General features: G+C 43.3%; 1 long non-coding RNA gene across 2 annotated transcripts in view; it reads right to left on the reverse strand.

The window, feature by feature from the left end:
* LOC119848734 overlaps nucleotides 1-18,848 on the reverse strand; it is a 377,186-nt gene that overhangs the window by 64,959 nt on the left and 293,379 nt on the right. The window contains exon 4 of one of the 2 annotated variants that reach the window (XR_005290325.2): nucleotides 5,327-5,555. This is a non-coding gene — a long non-coding RNA (uncharacterized LOC119848734). Of the gene's footprint in view, nucleotides 1-3,651; nucleotides 5,556-18,848 lie in introns of those variants that run through there. The other variant, XR_005290324.2, reaches the window with a different exon arrangement.

Raw genomic sequence — 18,848 nt, forward strand, 5'->3', positions numbered from 1 at the left:
GATATTCTCACACGGGATCTCATCCATCTTTCCAACTGAAGCTGTTCCACTGTGGATAAATGATGAAAGAGCGAATGGAGCAGGGTGACTGAACCCAGGCTCCCCTGCATCCCAGGCAAGTGTTCTAACCACTGGACTAAGTCATAAGGTGGGCACCACCGACACCTCTTCCAGTTGTTGTGTGTGGAACTGGCAGTTCCCCACCAAGGTGCTGGCATCTGTGGATCTCATTCTAAGGCACTTCTCTCTCCATTCATTGTATAGGGAGCCTAGGCACCAAGACTTGGGCTTTATGGATCACAGTGGTGTTCCTGTGATTTTCTAGCCACCACAATGCTCAGCATTGCAATGCTTAAGTCCCTTTGTGTATCTGGGTCTTCCTCATAATTTATATTGCAGTCGCAGTTAGGGACACCAGTTAAGCGTCAGGGGGCCATGACATTAGCACAGTAGAGAGAGAGAGAGTCAAACAAATACAGATCCCAATTTAGAAGAACTTACAGTCTAAAACCTTGACCCTTCAATTTCCATGAGGCATGAGGATAGGTCCACGTGAAGCCCAGTGCAGAACCAGGGCTTAGTTTGTAACAAGTTGCATCAGCTAGATGAGATTTTTGAGAGGGCGGAGACAAAGAACTTTTAGACAACAATTCAAGAGCCTCTCTCGGCCTTTCATATAAAATCCAGAACAAAGCTGTCCCTCCTTAGAAACCTGGATTGCTAATAATTTCCCGCAACCAAATTGGAAGCTCAACATACACATTTCCATCAGTTTTACCCACCAACCCTTGTTTATCATCTCAAAGGCAGCGGGTGCAAATTATGTATGATGGAAAGTGACTTCAAGCTGGGATGTATTGCTGTAGACCACAAGCCTACGCATGCAATACTTCACTTAGGAATTTGCAAATTGGCTTCAATATTTAGCGTCAAAGTGGGTTGTCAAAGGTTTAAAAGACCTATTGCCAAAAAACTACTCTGGGAGATTGTTTTTTTGATTGAGTCTGTCTTCTGTGAAGTCTCATTTGAATGCTGTTAACACACATCACAGACACAGATGACACTGAATTATTTAGTGCTGCACACCTATCTCACTTAGATGAAATTTTGCAGATCAAAAGAAAACGTTTACTTCGGACGGATGTTGTTGCAATTTACACAATGCATGATGATGAGAAGGACGCAGTGAAATATTATGGGAATCATCTAATAGGAAATTAGTTTAAATCCTTTTCAACAGCCCTTACTCTGACTCATTCATAATGTTGAAGACACAAAATACACCAGATTCCCAGCCTCTTCGGTCTTCTGATAACAGTGTCTGGCTGTTGACTCTCAGACTTTCAATTCATTAATCGTTGTTCTCCTAATATTGTTCCTGCCCATCTCCTCCTATGTTTTGTTATTGCTGAAGGAGTGAATACCATGAGGTGATATGGTTATCTATGCAATACAACAAATGAGAGGCCTCGCTTTTCGCTGCTAGGTAAGGGGACCAGATAACTCAGGATTTATAATGGGATTCAAAAAATTTTTGCCATTGGTTTGCACCCATTCCTGTTTGATACCAACCAGAAATGGCTACCATCCCATAAATACTGGATGTATGAGGATTTGCCGAGTTCAGTCCATTTCCTACACATTTCCATAGCCAACTAAGCTTGAGCTAAGGGGTGAAGTTGGCTTGGGTTAAAAGACTTTAGGATTCTTCAGATGGGATTGGTGCCATTGCTCAGCCAAGTACAAAGCAGGATAGCAATGCCCCTGGAAGAAGAACCGTAATTGAGCCATTGCCCCAACAACTTCTCTGTACGATGCAGCCCATCTCTGAGAAGCATAACATAGATAAGAACAAATGGGGAGGAGGGGAAATTGGTTTTTAATGGAGCCAGTTGGGCTAAGACCTGATGGGGAAAGCTATGTCCAAATGAAAGAGCAACAAACTGCAATGGAGATTATGTAGAATCATCTCCACCAGGAAACTACTCACTCTGACCTAAGGGAGGGCCAGATTTTCAAAAATGCTCAGTGCCCAACATGCTGAATTGTTTGGAAAAGAGGCTACTATGCTAGGTGCTTAAATGGGAGCCAAGCTCTTCTGAGAATTCTGGCCTCAGAGTGCAGCTGCATTTCATGCATGCACAACTCATTAAATACACGGATTCATTCAAAACATCCCTCTTCATTGTCTAATGTTGCTGAAGACCACTGTAGCTCACGAAAGCTTATGCTCAAATAAATGTGTTAGTCTCCAAGGTGCCACAAGTACTCCTTTTCTTTTTTCCAGGAATGGTGTTTAGTGAGGAGGTATTGCTGCAGGAGACGACGTAAAGCTGCCTCTTGCAAGTACCACATAGTCTATTATTTGGATAGCCCATGCCACCAGATAGTATCTATGTAACAGTGTCCGTCAAAGCCTGTTTGCCAAAGGATGTAACATACATCATAGTGTGCGAGGTCTGCTCACAGATCACTAGCTATTACTTGGAGTCACAAATCACAATAACTCTTCTGTTGAAATTGCAAAAGAGAAACTAGAAATGCTCCTAAACTCAATGAGCCATTAAATAGTTGACAGTATTCTTTATAGGAGCCTAGAATAGTTAATTAATCCTACAATACAGATGGCGAACGTGAATACTTACCACCATCGACTTCAATCAGGGTGCCAAGGGCCAGATCTGAAGCTAGTATAAGCTGACATAGTAAATTGAGCTAGGTCAATTTTACACCAGCTGAGGACCTGTCTCCCCCCACCCCAAGTGTGATCTAGTGTTTAGAACAAGGGACGGGGGTGCTATTAGTCAGAACTCCTGGGTTCAATTCCTGACTCTGCCATTAACTTGGGAGCTGGCGCTTATACGCTTACAGATGGGTAAATTGATCCAATGCAACAAAAGTTACCTGCCCCACAGATTTTATAAAGCCTCAGTTAATTAACGATTGCAAGGCACTTAGATATCCTTGCTTAAAACACATCAACAGTAGAAAGTATTATTATTAATAAAGCCCATAGAAGACAATTATGTGACAATAGGCCACATTTGGCTCTTACTGCTATCCCAGGGTACTCCCCCGACATGGGCAGTATTTGTCCAGAAGAGTGATTTTAAAAGCCTATCGGATTCACTGACTTGGTTTTAAGCATTATGCAGTTGATCCTGTCCCATATAAGTCAACGGGAACAGGATCAGACCCAGCTAAGTTCTTCAGAGAAGGGGATCATGAGAACGTGCACTCCAGCTCCGAGCAAATGCAAATAGCAAAACCCGAACGAGGGGATTTTAAAGAGCTCTGCAGCTGTACCCAACCAGTCAAACAGCACTTGAGCAGCCAGTCACTTGGATGATCCCCAACCAAGTTAAGAGATGTGTGTGTTAAAACTGACCTTTTAAAATGGTTTCCTCGGATAGAGGGGAGCCAAGGGAAAGGATGACGAATACAAGGACTGGGGTTGGCATGTGCTTGGCAGAATGTCACTAGATATTGGAGGTGGTCGGGGGGGGCGGGGGGAAGAAAAGGAAATATAGGTTTGTAAAAAGTGTTTGAATAATTTCATTCTGAATCTAAACAACGTTTCTCTCCCAATTCAATATTATTTTGTTATTTTCAATGAAAAAATATTATTTGTAAATGGGTGTTTTTGTGAGAGTTTCTGATTTTATTAATAAAGTGGGTTGGGAGTGCGGGAGGGAATGGGGGGAAGAAGAGTTTTGAAGGAAGATTTCTAACCGGCTCTGCTAGATATGTATGGTCTCCTCCTTCCATCCGAGGGGCAGGTTTCAAAGTAAATTGTTGCTTGGCAAAACCAGAGATTCTACTAGGGGCCACTGCAGAAATGAAATGTAGTCTCAATATCCATCCAGGTAAGAGTTTGCTTCTTGGAGGATAACAGTGCCACTACTGTATAAAAGAAACTGCTTTATTCACAGAGTTCGCCAGCAACAGCTATTTCTAAAAGACTGTGCCATCATCATCTTAACTGGAAGGGCAAATTTTTGAAGGTGTTGATTTATGCTTTGTGCACTCCATGACTAAAACTGTTCTCCAGACGTTCAAATTCAGGTAGACAAACTCCTCTAGTTCATATTGTCACTCTTTACGTTCAAAGATGATGCAACTGTTGATGTGCTAAAGACAGAAAGAACCAACAGCAGTGGTTCTCAACCTTTCCCATAATCGAGACCATGCCTACCACACAACTAAGACCCACTCAGAAACTCCCTCCCCGTGTAGCAGTACAGGAAAGGGCAAGGTTGTTGCAACTTCTAGTTGGAGAGCGTCTGACCCATTGTATTAGGCAGCCAAGTCCATTTCCCTGCACATGTGCAAACAGGTTCCTACAGTCTCTCACTGGAGCTGAGCCTAAAGAACTCACTGCCAGATGAAATGGGAACAGTACCAGCCCTTGACACTTTCAGAACTGAACATGAAACTCATCTCTTCATTTAGATTTCCCTGGATAGTCCTCTCACACACATCACCCTCCTCACATTTATAAATATATAAAATCAATACCTTTAGGTTAATTTTGTGTCAGCAAGACTAGAGAAGACACAGGATTTGTGCTTTCTTCTTTTGGAAGGAAGTCACATACCACAGTGAGAGGCACCCATGAAGAACCCATATAGTCAATTTGCCACATTTTTGTACAGTCCTGTTTTAAATGTCTCAGACAACGGGACTTCTATCCCTCCCTGTGGGGCACTATTCCACAGCACAACAGATCTCACCATTAAAGAAAAAACCTAAAACAAACACACACCACACCTTTGCTGACTCTCATCTTAAAGTGACATTCTTAATGTTCGTCCCATTGCCCCAAATTTAATTCCACTCCACCCCTGTAAGCACTCCCTCTGCCTCCTTGATAATTACAACCAATTGAACACGGACAGGAATTTTCTTACATCCCTGACATCTAGTTGTCCAAGCTAAAATTACTTAGCTCATTTCATTTGCCCTCTTTTGTACCCTGGCTCTCCCCATTCCTGATCGCACCCACGTTCAGGCTAAACCTGTAGTTCCAGACTAAATGAAGGTTGCATGTAGACTGACACACACCTTGGCCTTCTCCTCCACTACTGAGAAACTGCAGTCTGGCTTCCACAGGTAGCGAATTGAGCCTGTTAAGCTGAATACCAACCAGAGATCTACCACAGTTTATACAGCTCTTTTCTTCTTCATGCGCAAGGCAGAAAGAAGGTTCTCAAAAGCATGACTTTAAAGACAAGATGAAGATTCACAACCCATATGTCCATTTACAAATTCATGACTTATAAAATGTGCAAGATGTAAAAGTTTTCAGCATTGGCAGCACACTTACGGAACCTTGGGATGCTCTCGGCAGGGCTGCAGAAATCCAGTCTCCAGGGAGCAGAATGCTGCCAGACGTGGCCGTGTAAACTTAACAAGCAAATGCGTTCACTTCCAATTCATCACTGGGGTCGCTACCTCCAGTTTGTAGTGCTCCTCATGCTCAGTTCACATCTGATTGCTTTAGAAGACTTTGCACCCCTTTTCCCAACTGCAACAGCGGACTCCTGCACAGGTTCCTGAAAACGAGAAAGGTTTTACATTTTTTGTAATTCTTACTTCCAAGTTGTCACTGGTCAAAGTGGAGATGAAAAGCAGTTGTTGCAAGGAGAGAGCAGCTATTTTTGCACCCTTCTAATTGCTTCAGACACCCGTGGCAAAGAGACACATACTCCTTTCATAGGCCAGAGCAAAAGGTGGATACTGTGAGCCTGATTCTCCTCTCACTTATACCTGGGTAAGTAACGTGTAAACCCACAAAGTCTGTGGGGAGTTATAGCAGTTTAAACCCAAAACAGCAAAGAGGAGGCTCAGCATAGAATATTTTATAGATTTTAAAGCTAGAACGAACCATCAGATCTAGTCTGACCTTCTGTGTAGCATGGCCATGGCATTTCATCCAGTTACTGCTATACTGAGCTGTATGTGTTTGACTAAAAGCAGATCTCCCAGAAAGGTATCCTGATTTGAAAGTGGACTTCTGCATGATATTCCTGCTGCTGGATAGTTTGGGGCAAATTCTTTACACCAAAATGTTCAAGCAGCACTTTGGATTTTAGGTGCATTTTGGGTGTACACACCCACCTTAAAAGCCTGATTTTCAGACATGCTGAGCACCCAAGGGAAAAAAAAATTCAAGTCAATGGGAGCTTTGGGTGCTCAGCACCTATGAAAGTCTGGACTACAAGGGCTCTTAAGTCAAGCACATGAAGTCAGAGAACACTTTTGAAAACATGGCTGCCAGAATCTCTGTTTGCAAAGTGAGAACAGAAAAACTTTCCTACTCCACGAGAGTAAGGCAATTAAAAAAAAAAAAAAACAAGGGGGATGCAGCACAAAGCAGCTGGAATTCTCCTCTGACCTACTGGTAATGAACTAGGGCTGATATGAAGGCTTCACAAATAAAGGGGTTGGGGGGGGGTAGTGTTGTGCTATCCCCATATAGACCCGTTGCAAAATCATTCCACTGTTCTACACAAAAGGCAAGTGCTGATACATAAAGACCCAGTTGCTACAGGCCTGGCAAGGGTTATATTGGCTGTGTTGGGAAGTCATGTTGATTTCCAGGGCTAGTGTTGCCACAAACATCCTATGCTAGATGGGGAAATGTTGCTCTCTGCGCATCTCCCAAAGAGCCGTGGTTCTTTCCCCTGGCTTGAGAATACCAGGTCAAGAAGAGGTCGGGCCGCATGCAGAACCCCATTTCTAGCTTCCTCAAAGGTGGTGACAGTATCTACAGCAGCAGCACAAGGAGGTGAGCTGCGTTTACTGCTCAGGCTGACGGGTTTGTGATCGGGGTGTGCAGATCCTAGGGTAGAAGCATTTCATTCATTGTCTAGGAGGAAGTCAGACAAGTTTATAATCTATGGAATTACGGGGTTGGTGACTGCAGGACCTAGTGTGAATCCTCCTTCACTGAGGAAAGGAACTTTGCTTCCGGTGTTCTTGTCACAGGGCCCTCACTTCTTGAGCCTCTTAAAGAGACAAAAAGAAAAGGAGGACTTGTGGCACCTTAGAGACGAACAAATTTATTTGAGCATAAGCTTTCGTGAGCTACAGCATCCGATGAAGTGAGCTGTAGCTCACAAAAGCTTATGCTCAAATAAATTTGTTCATCTCTAAGGTGCCACAAGTACCCCTTTTCTTTTTGCGAATACAGACTAACACGGTTGCTACTCTGAAACCTTAAAGAGACAGTAACTGTTTACTGCCCAACTATAGGGTGACCAGGTAGCAACTGTAAAAAAAAAAAAAACCCAGGATGGGGGTGGGGGGTAATAGGTGCCTATATAAGAAAAAGTGCCCAAAAATGGGACTGTCCCTATAAAAACAGGACATCTAGTCACCCTACCTCACTGCCACTTTACTAAGCTACATCTGCAGTAACCATTCGAGGCTTTTACAAAGTCTTGTGCTCTGTCAGACCATGAGGAATTGGGCCCAATGGCATCAATCCACAGATAAAATAGCTAAAGATTTCAACCAGCTCTAGGAATCACCAATAATCATTATTTTACATTTATTAGTAAATATATACTTTGCTGGGCTGTTGAAATGATTAATGGTGCAGAGTGCTGGGAAGACAAAGCACTGTATTAATTGCTAGCTATCACAAATTGTGTATATAAAATGTGCAGTATGTATGTGACCTAGCTCTCTATCTAGTCTCTTGTCTCATTCCCTTCCCCATCCAGTTCAGTATGGTACCCCCTTCCCATGCTGATTCCCCAAGCCATCCCCTTCCTTTTTTTAAGTTCCACCTAAAAAGTAATCTTCCAGTCTCTCCTTCCCCACAAAACAAATATTGTAGCAAAGTTACTCCTTTCTCTGGGGTCCCTGGCTCCTCGGTTTCTTTTAGAAGGCTTTGATCCTGCAAACACTTATGCATGTATTCAACTTTATTCAATGGGACCATTCATGTGCTTAAATTAAGACGATGCTTCAGTGTTTGCATAATCAGGAGCCTTGGACTATAAACTTTGCGGCACGCGGTGTCTTCATTCTGCTTCTTGGGTGCATTGTGAATACCTAGCAAATACAATAATTCTGGCCCCAATCCGGCAAACTGCTACTTATCTCAGTAACTTCATACATGAGTCAATATATGCATTCAGGTGGTCTGATCTGAGTTCTCTACATGCACAGACACATTATCTCCACTTCCACATATGTGCACACAGTCCCATAGGCTCCAATCTTGCAAACATTTACACATGAGTAACTTTACTTGCGTGCACAGCTACTCTCAAACTACTCAGGAGGTGAGAGTATGTCACTCAAGGTGGATTATGAGCTGAAACGGCTACTGGGGACTCTGGGCCACCCTGAAACATGCTGCATGCTTGGTGGAAGAGCTCTGACAGGTGACCAGGGCTGATTAGAAAAAAATGGCAGCTTACGTTTAGTTGCATGTACAATAGGTTTTCAAAAAGAAAACAGGTGCTTGAATAGAGTCGATTTCAGGTCCCCTTCTGTGGTTTCACTCCTCTCTCTGCTATGGAGTCTATACAGAGCCAACTGCCAGAATGTGCTTGTAGAAATATATTTGCTAGAACAAACAGCCGGAGGCAAACTGCTGCATCCAAGCATCTTATGTGGATACTGCACCATTCCTTGGAGGATTTATTCTTCCTCACAAATTTAGAGACGTGGACTTGGGGGGACAAGACCTTGTTTCCATCCATTTCATGGGAAACTCTAGCCTGAAGCCACTCATTTGAAATATATTAATAGACTCGGGCCATTTTAGATGACTGGGTCAGAACAACAGAGAGAGGAGAAATTAGAACAAAAAAAGATGGAAGGAAAAAGGGTCAAATCATATTTTCAGGAATATTGTTGGAGGCTTTGAATTTTGAGTAACTGAATTTGGGCATCAGCTAATATTAGAGAAGTGAAACAGAATTCTGCCCTGGCCCTGATTCAGGAAGTTTAACTTTAAGCACATCAGTCCCTGTGACTTCAAATGGGACTATTCACATACTTAAAATTAAGCACATTTTTAAGTACCTGAACCAGGTATAAATCCAGTGTAACACTGTAGCCCAATGGATTTGCTTACTTCTATTCTATTTTCTGCTTTGCATTATATTCTGTTTTATGATATTCAGCAGTAATGCAAGGAACCTACAGGCTTGTATCCTGTAAGCCATCGACTTCAGCAGTTAGCAGGCGGCTTGAGGTCTACGAACTTTGGCATAGATAAACTTAGGTAACTCTTAGGTTTGGGGGAACTGGAAGTAGAATGTAGGGGGGAATTTTGTCCATAATGACATCAGCCAACCACAGAATATGAACTGACATCAGCTTCTGGAAGGTTTCAGACAGAATATCCAACGGCAAGAGTGCCATAGCAATTAGTTGACATATGTGATAAGGGGGTGAAATCAAATGCACTAACCTATAGAAGAAAGGCATTTTAACATCGGTAAGGGGAGGAAACACAAATAAGGAAGAGGGGAGAAACTATGACTATGCATTAGACATGGTAACGTCAGCATATTATAAAAGTGGCATCCCAGCCTGGGGGCAGTAGGAGGGGCCAGAATGACGGCCACTGGTGAGGATGAGGAAGGTGATGGTGATGGTGATGAGGAAGATAATAGCCAACATTTCAGGTTGATCGGCAAGGAATGGTGTGAGTATGGTGTGACATTATGCCCCAAATATGTCATAGAAATATTGCTATATGAATTTGGCATAACTAAGATGGGTCATGTGAGGTATCATTGGAAAGGTTATGATTTACTGAATGTGATTATCCAATTTGTATGCATGTATATTTCCAGATCTGAAGTTAGAAACATTGACTATGTAATAATTACAGCTGTGTTTTCACCTGGGAAACGCCCACCAGACGATATGCAAACAACCTGGATGGGCCATTAGGAAGGACAATAGGACTTGGAAGATACTAACTTCCCTCCTTCCTGAAAAGTTTTCTGGGATGCTGCATTGACACTGCAGGGTCATGTGATCATGTCACCTGGTACAGGATACCATCTTAAAATGCTGGTATTTTTCCACGGGATGGGAAACAAATGATTCCCGCCATATGGAAATCCTATTTAAGGCTGGGGAGTGAGTTAATCTAAGCTCTTTGCCACTGCCTCCCTGCCCAAGAAGGAAGAGTGATGAAAACACCTGAAGAAATAAAGGAACTAAGCTGGGGGAGGTAGGGGCTGAGCCCAGGTGAGAAAGGTCAGCCTGTAAAAGGAGATTTAAGCTGCAAGTGGTGCAGTTTACCTTCAAGAAACTCTGCAACCAGCTTGAAACAACATTTAGGGTGAGAAATTATTATTTGTAATTAGTATTCCTTAGTATATGAAGCTTCATTTGCGTGTTTTGTTCAGTAATCTGCTTTGGTCTGTTTGCTATCCCTTATAGTCACTTAAAATTTACTGTTTGTAGTTAATACATTTGTTTTTTGTTTATTCCAAACCCTAGGGTGACCATCCGTCCCGCTTTTAAAGGGACAGTCCCTTTTTTGGGGACTTTTTCTTATATTGGCACCTATTACCATCCCCCAACCCCATTTTTCCACAATTGCTATCTGGTAACCCTACCGAAACCGAGTTTGTGGAATTCTTAACTGGGGGGGGGGTGGCATGGGGGGAGAGAAGCTGTGCATATCTTCCTCCACATTGAAGAAAGGTGTGAATTTCAAGAGCTTATGCTGTATACATCTCTATACAGCGCAAGACGATATAATTTTGGGTTTACACTCCAGTGGGTGTGTGCACCAAAATGCGGGGCAACTCCCCGAGCTGAGTCCTGCCACACAGAGCTGACTGCAGACTGTGTGTGATTCTACAGCTGGCCGTGTCCCTATCTGTGTGCGCACGCTGGAAGGAGGCTTGAGAGCCTGTCACAGCACACAGAGTAAGGGGAACCCAGGCTGGCTCAGTGGGACCCCAGCATATCAGGCGGCACTCCGGAAGTGGTGGGATCCAACCTATCACATATGGATGTTCAGAATTACTTCTTGTATTATCTCTATCTATTGTACTGAGTTAGAGTGCGTGCGACTTAGCTAAATGAATTAATAAATTTATTTGTAAATATGAAAGAGTTCCTAAAGTGTGAGCTGTGCACCTCTGCACATTGGGGTTCCCAACTATATAATAATTTTATTAATACTGAGCCTGCTCTTGGGACAAGAACCTGTCAACCCTTAAAGCGATAACTTGGAATTTTTATTCATAATCTTTAGATCAGGCTACAAACACCACTGATGTCAGCGGTGGTGTATTTATTCCAGCGTAAGCAAGAACAGACTTTGGGCTTTGATCTTATAATTTCAGATAGTTAAGTGATCTTTTACCGGTACTAAAATAATAGTTACAAAACCAAGCTGAAAAAGGGAATACATTTCCTGTCTTCATATCATTACTTCGAATCTCAATTGTTTCCAGTGAGAAGGTCCTAATGCTGAAGTCAGTGGAAACACTGAAAGGGTTCTGTGAAACCCATGTGAATCAAAAACAGGCAGTTCTGCCTTTTGGAAGAACCAACATAAAGGCTTGGTGATTAAAGTATGGGAGTGGGAAGCAGAACTCCTGAGTTCTCTTTCCTACTCTCAGTGTGGGCAAGTCGCTTCACCTCTGTGCCTCAGTTTACCCACGGCCTGTTTGTTTGCCTCCTGGCATCTTGAGTAGCCATTTACTGAGTGCACAGTAGGTGTAAGACACGATCTCACTGTGGAATTTTATACCCCCCTTGCCTGGGTGGAAGGCCGTGGAAAGCAGGCCTTCCCCATCTGTAAAAGGGAGCTAACACTTCCCTAAGACCTACCTTTTCTCAAGTGCTCTGAGACCCAGATTCTCAGCTGCTGCAATCTGGCACAGCTCTGTTAATGTCGGTGGAGCTATGACAGTTTAAAGCAGCTGAGGATCTGGCCGTGGTGGACCACAAGTGCTATATTCTAGTGTAGAGAGGTGCAAGAGAGGGCAGAATCAACCCCTGCAAGTGCCCGATATTATGGTTACTATATTCTCCATGTGTACCAAGTTTTCAGACTCTCTGCCGAGGCTGTCAAAGAGGCGAGTTGGACACCTGCCTTGATTTTCTCTTTCTACAGACATATCCTCACCCCAGGTGCAGTGACAGCAGATAACATTTGTTAAACAGTGCAAGAACAACTTAAAGCCATGGCAGCTGTAGAAACTACCAGAGCCAAAATAAAAACGTTTGGAGCAATGCTAGGAGAGGCAATGCCAGTCAGCTATTATTGCCTTCACATAAATCAATTAAAATCTTGAGTTGCACAGCGATAACTTCCCATTGAACAACAGCAACACAAAAAGGTGTCTTAAGCAGCCAGAGGCTAGCTTCAAATTCCTTTGTCTCAAGAGAACAGAATGCAAATGCTGCTCTGCTGATCAGGTCACAGTGTTGGCAAGTTTTGAGTATTTTAGAGAGACAAGATGACTTTTCAGAACAGATGCCTCTGGAGAAAGGCGGCAAGCAGAGGGAGGAAATCAGAATGACATTATGCAGCCGAGTGTGTGGAAAGTAACAAATGCAAACCTGCAGAATTAGAATGTCAACTCTGAACCTTCTATTATGGAAGATATATTCCAAACAGCTCCGTTCCCTAACTGGAACCAAAAAGAGATGGTCAGGATTTCACAGAGAGGGGGCGTGGCTTTGTAATTTAAGAGGTCAGAACTGTGCCTTCTGGCCTTAAAAAAATCAATCAATCTATGAATGAACAAGCCATAAAATTGCACCAAATGATGCTTGAATCAAGCCCATAACTCCTGGGTGGAGCTTTTAGAAAGACATCAGCTCTTGTTTTAAAAAATTTCAAGGGACAGAGAATCCACCTCATCCCTGGGTAAGCTGTTCCCATGGTTAATCACCCACACAGTTCAAAATCTGAACTTAAATTTCCTAATCGGAATTTGTTTAGCTTCAGCTTCCAACCATTGGATCTTGTTACGGCTGTGTCAGCTCAATTACAATACCTTCGGCAATTGGGAATCGTCTCACCACATAGGTGTTTATAGAGAGCGATCAAATCACCTTTTAAAGGGACATTCTTTAAATAAAGGATTTAAATTTATTCTTTAAATAAAGGACGAGGGACTTGAGCTTAACACTAACCTAAGCCTTTTAGGTTAGACTTCCAAAGAGCAATTAAAATGTCCATCTCCCACTGAAAGTCAATGGATGCTGAGGACCAGATACTCCAAAGTATTTAGGCACTTAACTCGCAGAGATTGCAATGGCAGTTAGGCACCTATATACCTTTGAGGATCTGAGTCCCTAACTCCGCCAATGTCCACAACAGCATAATGGAACATAAAATTATCATTTAACACGGAATCTCAGACAGGTGATGCGGTGCCCAGTGAAATGGAGAGACCTACAAGAAAGTGATCTTTTTCTTTAAATGCCAGGCTGCTTCCTTGCTCTCTGGCTGATGGCTGCTTTTGAAATCCTGTGCTGATCTTTTCCCTCCCTGTCTCTGGAAAATTGAACTGCCAGACACCACGAGCACCACAAGGGTTTCCAAATGGATCAGGAAGGAAAGTGATGAAGATCAAGGGACAGCGGTGAAATATCAGGACTTCTTAGCCCCTCAGTAAGGTTGTCAGGACACAGAGTCTTTTACTGGATGTTTGGTCCTGTTATTCATCCAGCAGTGAATACAGTTGATGTTGAGAGAACAGAGAAGGGAGGTAAAAAAAAGCAGCCACCCTTCAGCACCAGCTGTTCCCAACTGATAGTCAATAACAAAACTTGCAGAGGAGAAAGACACCATTGTGGAGAATTTAAAAACAGACTACGAAATGTTATATTCGGGGAGCACAGAGGAAAACAAACCCGGTTGTGGAAAAAAAAAAAGATTGCAATGGAAAGAACTTTAGACCATAAGAATGGCCATAGTGGGTCAGACCAAAGGTCCATCCAGCTCAGTATCCTGTCTACCGATAGTGGCCAATACCAGGTCCCCAGAGGGAGTAAACCTAACAGGTAATGGTCCAGTGATCTCTCTCCTGCCATCCATCTCCACTCTCTGACTGACAGAGGATAGGGACACCATTCCTTACCCATCCTGGCTAATAGCCGTTAATGGACTTAACCTCCATCAATTGATCCAGTTCTCTTTTAAACCCTGTTATAGTCCTAGCCTTCACAACTTCCTCAGGCAAGGAGTTCCACAGGTTGTACTGTGCACTGAAGGAAGAAGAACTTCCTTTTATTTGTTTTAAAGCTGCTGCCCATTAATTTCATTTGGTGGCCCCTAATTCTTATATTATGGGAACAAGTAAATAACTTTTCCTTATTCATTTTCTCCACATCACTCATGATTTTAGATATCTCTATCATATCCCCCCCTTAGTCTCCTTTTTTCCAAGCTGAAAAGTCCTAGCTTCTTTAATCTCTCCTCATATGGGACCCGTTCCAAACCCCCTAATCATCTTAGTTGCCCTTTTCTGAACCTTTTCTAATGCTGTATATCTTTTTTGAGATAAGGGGACCACATCTGTAAGCAGTATTCAAGATGTGGGCGTACCATGGATTTATATAAGGGCAATAAGATATTCTCCGTCTTATTCTCTATCCCTTTTTTAATGATTGCTAACATCCCGTTTGCTTTTTTGACTGCCACTGCACACTGCGTGGCATTCCCTCTCCATTCTGAAAATTCACCATTTATTCCTACCCTTTGTTCCCTGTCTTTTAACCGGTTCTCAATCTATGAAAGGATCTTTCCTCTTAACCCATGACAACTTAATTTACCTTAGAACCTTTGGTGAGGGACCTTGTCAAAGGCTTTCTGGAAATCTAAGTACACTATGTCCATTGGATCCACCTTGTCCACGTGTTTCTTGACTCCTTCAAAGAACTCTAATATATTAGTAAGACATGATTTCCCTTTACAGAAATGATGTGTATAAACCATGCCCAATGTATTATGGGCCAGATAATGGCTTGCGTGCACAAGGGGAAACCAAAGAGAAACCAGTGAGAACCAAGGGCCACATTTATGGAAGTATTTAGGCACCTGAAGATGCAGATGGGGACCTAGTGGGACTTACAAAAGCATCTGCGTTAGACACCTAATGCCTATGGAAGTCAAGGAGAGTTAGGCTCCTAGTGGCATTTGCAGAAGTGCCTATGCACCTGTTTGCATCTTTAGGAACCTAAATACCTTTGTAAATCTGCCCCCAAAGTGGATAAGGTGAGCAGAGAAGGCGATACTGGGCTCTGTAGGCTCAGACCTAATGCCTACGCTACTGGTGATATACATGGGCAAATAGCTTTGTATTATAGCACCTGCCAAGTCCCAACCTCAGTTGGGGCCCATTGAGCCCAGTGATATAAGCACATAGTGAGACAGCCCTGTTCCCAAAGAGCACAACATTTAAATCTCTAAGAAAAACAAAGGGGAAATAGAAGCATGAGAAGGAAAGTGATTTTCCCAAGGTCATGTAGCAGATCAGTGGCAGAGTTGGGATCAAAACCCAGGTCCCCTAGCTCCAAGTCCAGTGCCCTAGTCGCCTCCTTTGGAATGTTGGGAATTAAACCTTTTGCACCAGCACTAGTGGCCAAGCCAAGTCTCGTCAAACCAGAGCAGAAGGTGGGTTAAAAGACTAGCAGTGTCCTCTCTCTCGTTTGCTCAAATCACTGCAGCACAAGTTCAAGTCAAAGGGTTTTTGTGGGTGCAATATTACTGTAGGGAAGTAGCTTAAGCTATCTGACCCAGCAGTTTTCAGAGCGTGTGGGTGTGAGTGAAAGAAAAACCCTATTAAAGGGGGCTTTGAGATGTGCAATCCAGAACTGGATTTACCCAAATTCAGGAGCGATGGTGTCTGTCTGTTCAGTTCTGGGCTCATTCATCAAATTTTGAGGTTTCTGAATTTAGACTTTTAATTTAGACACATCTTTTTATATGCATATATACACACATCTGTGTGCATTCACATATGCTCAAACTATTGTAAAAAAGAAAGATCCAGTGGTTACGGAATTAGCCAGAAACTTTAAAGACTCAGGTTTGGTTCCTGGCCCTGGCATAGATTCCCACTATGATGTTGGGCAAGTCAGGCCCAAATCCACAGGAAGACTTAGGTGCCACTGAAGTCCTCAAAACTCCTGTTCAGCTGCCAGCTAACCCTGAAGGTGCCTAAATTTCCATTTTTACTGTCCCCAAAGTGCTGTATTTTCTGCTGCTGGGCACATGCACTTCCAGCTCAGTCCTGAAGGCTGGCACCTGTCTCACGCCTAAGCCTTGCCAAGATCCTCCCCGCATCTCTCTCTTCTGTGAGGCCTCATCAGAAGAGGTGCTCTGAGCACACCTCACAAAATCGGAAGGAGGAAGTAGCCATTTGTAGCTCCTTTGTAGCCATTTGACCAGAGATTAGGGCACTCACCTGGGATGTGGGCTAACCTGGTTCAATTTCCCCTTTCTGCCTGATGCTGAAAAGGGATTTGAATTTGGGTTGTCCTCCCAATTCAAGTGAGTGTCCTAACCACTGGGACAGTCTCATTATCTCTTGTTCTTGCCCTGCACATAGTTAATTATATAGATACAGTGAAACAGCTTTAAGTGGAGAAATTGAGGCACCTCCCCCAGAATATGCCCTAGTCCAGTGGTTAGGGCTGTAATCTTTTAAAGTTTTCCACTGCAGTGTATTTACAAGCCACTTGCTTGTATTTATGGTTAGCATCCCTTAGCAGTTTATTATTACATCTCTTTGCTCCTTTTAAGCTGCCCATCATCATGGATAAGTAGAATCGCTTTAGGGCTGTAAGGAGGCCTGTGTTTGGAAGTAACTATGCATGAACCTTCCCAAATTGGTTTCACTCATCTAGGGTGACCAGATGTCCCGTTTTTATAGGGACAGTCCCATGTCTTGGGACTTTTTCTTCTCTAGGTGCCTATTATCCCCGACCCCCTGTCCCGTTTTTTCAGAGTTGCTATCTCTAGTAAAAAAGCAGGTATCTTAACATGTGCATCCCTCCACCGCAGCCACCTATACTCCAGATACAGAGAAGGACACTTTCCAGGTTTTTCTGAATATTGTATCTGGCGTCAAGGCCTAAGGTAAGTTAGCAGAGTTAAAGCTCCCACTTCAGATGAGAAACATGTCAAATGAGTCAGCAGAGATCTAATCTAATGCATCCGATGAAGTGAGCTGTAGCTCACGAAAGCTTATGCTCTAATAAATTTGTTAGTCTCTAAGGTGCCACAAGTACTCCTTTTCTTTTTGCGAATACAGACTAACACGGCTGCTACTCTGAAACCAGAGATCTAATGCCTCCAGTCTTATTTGGTCTAATCTCCACAGTTGTCTGTTTCTGACGGAAAATTTGTGCTTGATTTTATGGTGGCTGCTTGCAAAAAGTCACCAAGTTTCATGGGTTAGGGGGAAAAAGTGGAGTAAGCAGTGATTTAATTAGGATTCCATAATAAAGTAGCCATCTTCAAATGGTTGCTTGGTGTATTTGAATTCAAAGGGCCCCAGTTGCCATAATATGCTTTACATTTGCTGAGTGCGTTTAAAGCTGGTGGAAAAGGTAAAGGCTGACAGCCCTACAGCCCAGAGTGATGACTCCCTCTTTCCCCCAGAATGGACACACTGTGGTGTTGATGGGCTTGATCCTGCTCCCATTCAAGTCAATGAAAGCTGTTCTGTTAGCTTTAATGGCACAGGATCAAGATTTGTATGCCTCAGCCCTGAAGTGGTCTTTAAAGGCCACCTCAAGTATAGGAACAGCCACTGTAGGCAACGAGTCCCTGTGTTCACCATAGCTTGAGGCCTGGTAGACCCGTCTGCTGGTAGCACAGCAGACTGGGACTCAGGCGACTGGGGGGGGGGGTCTATTCCTGGCTTTGGCACTGATCTGCTGGGTGACCTTTTGCAAATCATTTCCCCTCTCTGTGCCTCAGCTTCCCTATCTGTAAAATGGGGATAATAATGTTACTGACCTCCTTTGTAAATCAGTTGGAGATCTACTGCTGAAGAGTGTTAGAGAAGAGCTAGGAATTGTTGGTACTTTAACTATCCTCAATGAGGGTGTAAGACTCAGGCATTCATGGTCTCTGCCCCACTTTTCTCACCGACATATTTCTGTATTGCACCTCTGGAGGAGAGAATACCTCAGTTTCCATTCAGTGGCCTCTCAGTTGGGATTGTCAGCAAGGTGGGGACAATTGATACCAAACGTATGGATGGTTTTTATGGGGTGCTTTTTTCCCCCTGGTGTCTCATTTACTGAATCAGACTGAGCCTACTGGCTCCCTCCATAATAACCAGTGACAATTAAGTGGCTTCTAGACTTAAGATAGCTGAGGAATCCATCACCTCAGAATAGAAATTAGGGTCAGGGTTTGGTTTAGAGTCCAGAAGCTTGTGGCTGGCTCCCAGTCCTGTCCCCAAACCATTAGCCTTCCCATCTCTTTCAGTGCCTTATCTCCATAGAAAGATACATTGCACTGATTTCTACCCCCATCTCATAAAGACACCTCTGAGAGCGTATTTTCACTCACTAACATGTACCCACAAGGCAATTCCCTAGGGAGGTACCTACTCCCCTACCCTATATAAGGGCTTTTACCCTCTCTCTCCTCCTGCATCTGCTGATTACTCACTGCTGTCAGCCTCTGACAGGATTTGAAAAGTTTTGGTGGTTTGTTGTGGAGAGAACATGGAAAAAACCATAACCAGACCCTGAAGGAAAAAAACTCAGTCTAGAAAATGCATCCCTTTTCTAATTTCTCATTAGCTAGACTATCAAAGCCTCAGCTAACCCCATCTTTCTGTACCATCACTCCATAGGCTCCCGCCCCTAATATC

This window comes from Dermochelys coriacea, chromosome 26, assembly GCF_009764565.3.
Source record: "Dermochelys coriacea isolate rDerCor1 chromosome 26, rDerCor1.pri.v4, whole genome shotgun sequence".
Classification (NCBI taxonomy): Eukaryota; Metazoa; Chordata; order Testudines; family Dermochelyidae; genus Dermochelys; species Dermochelys coriacea.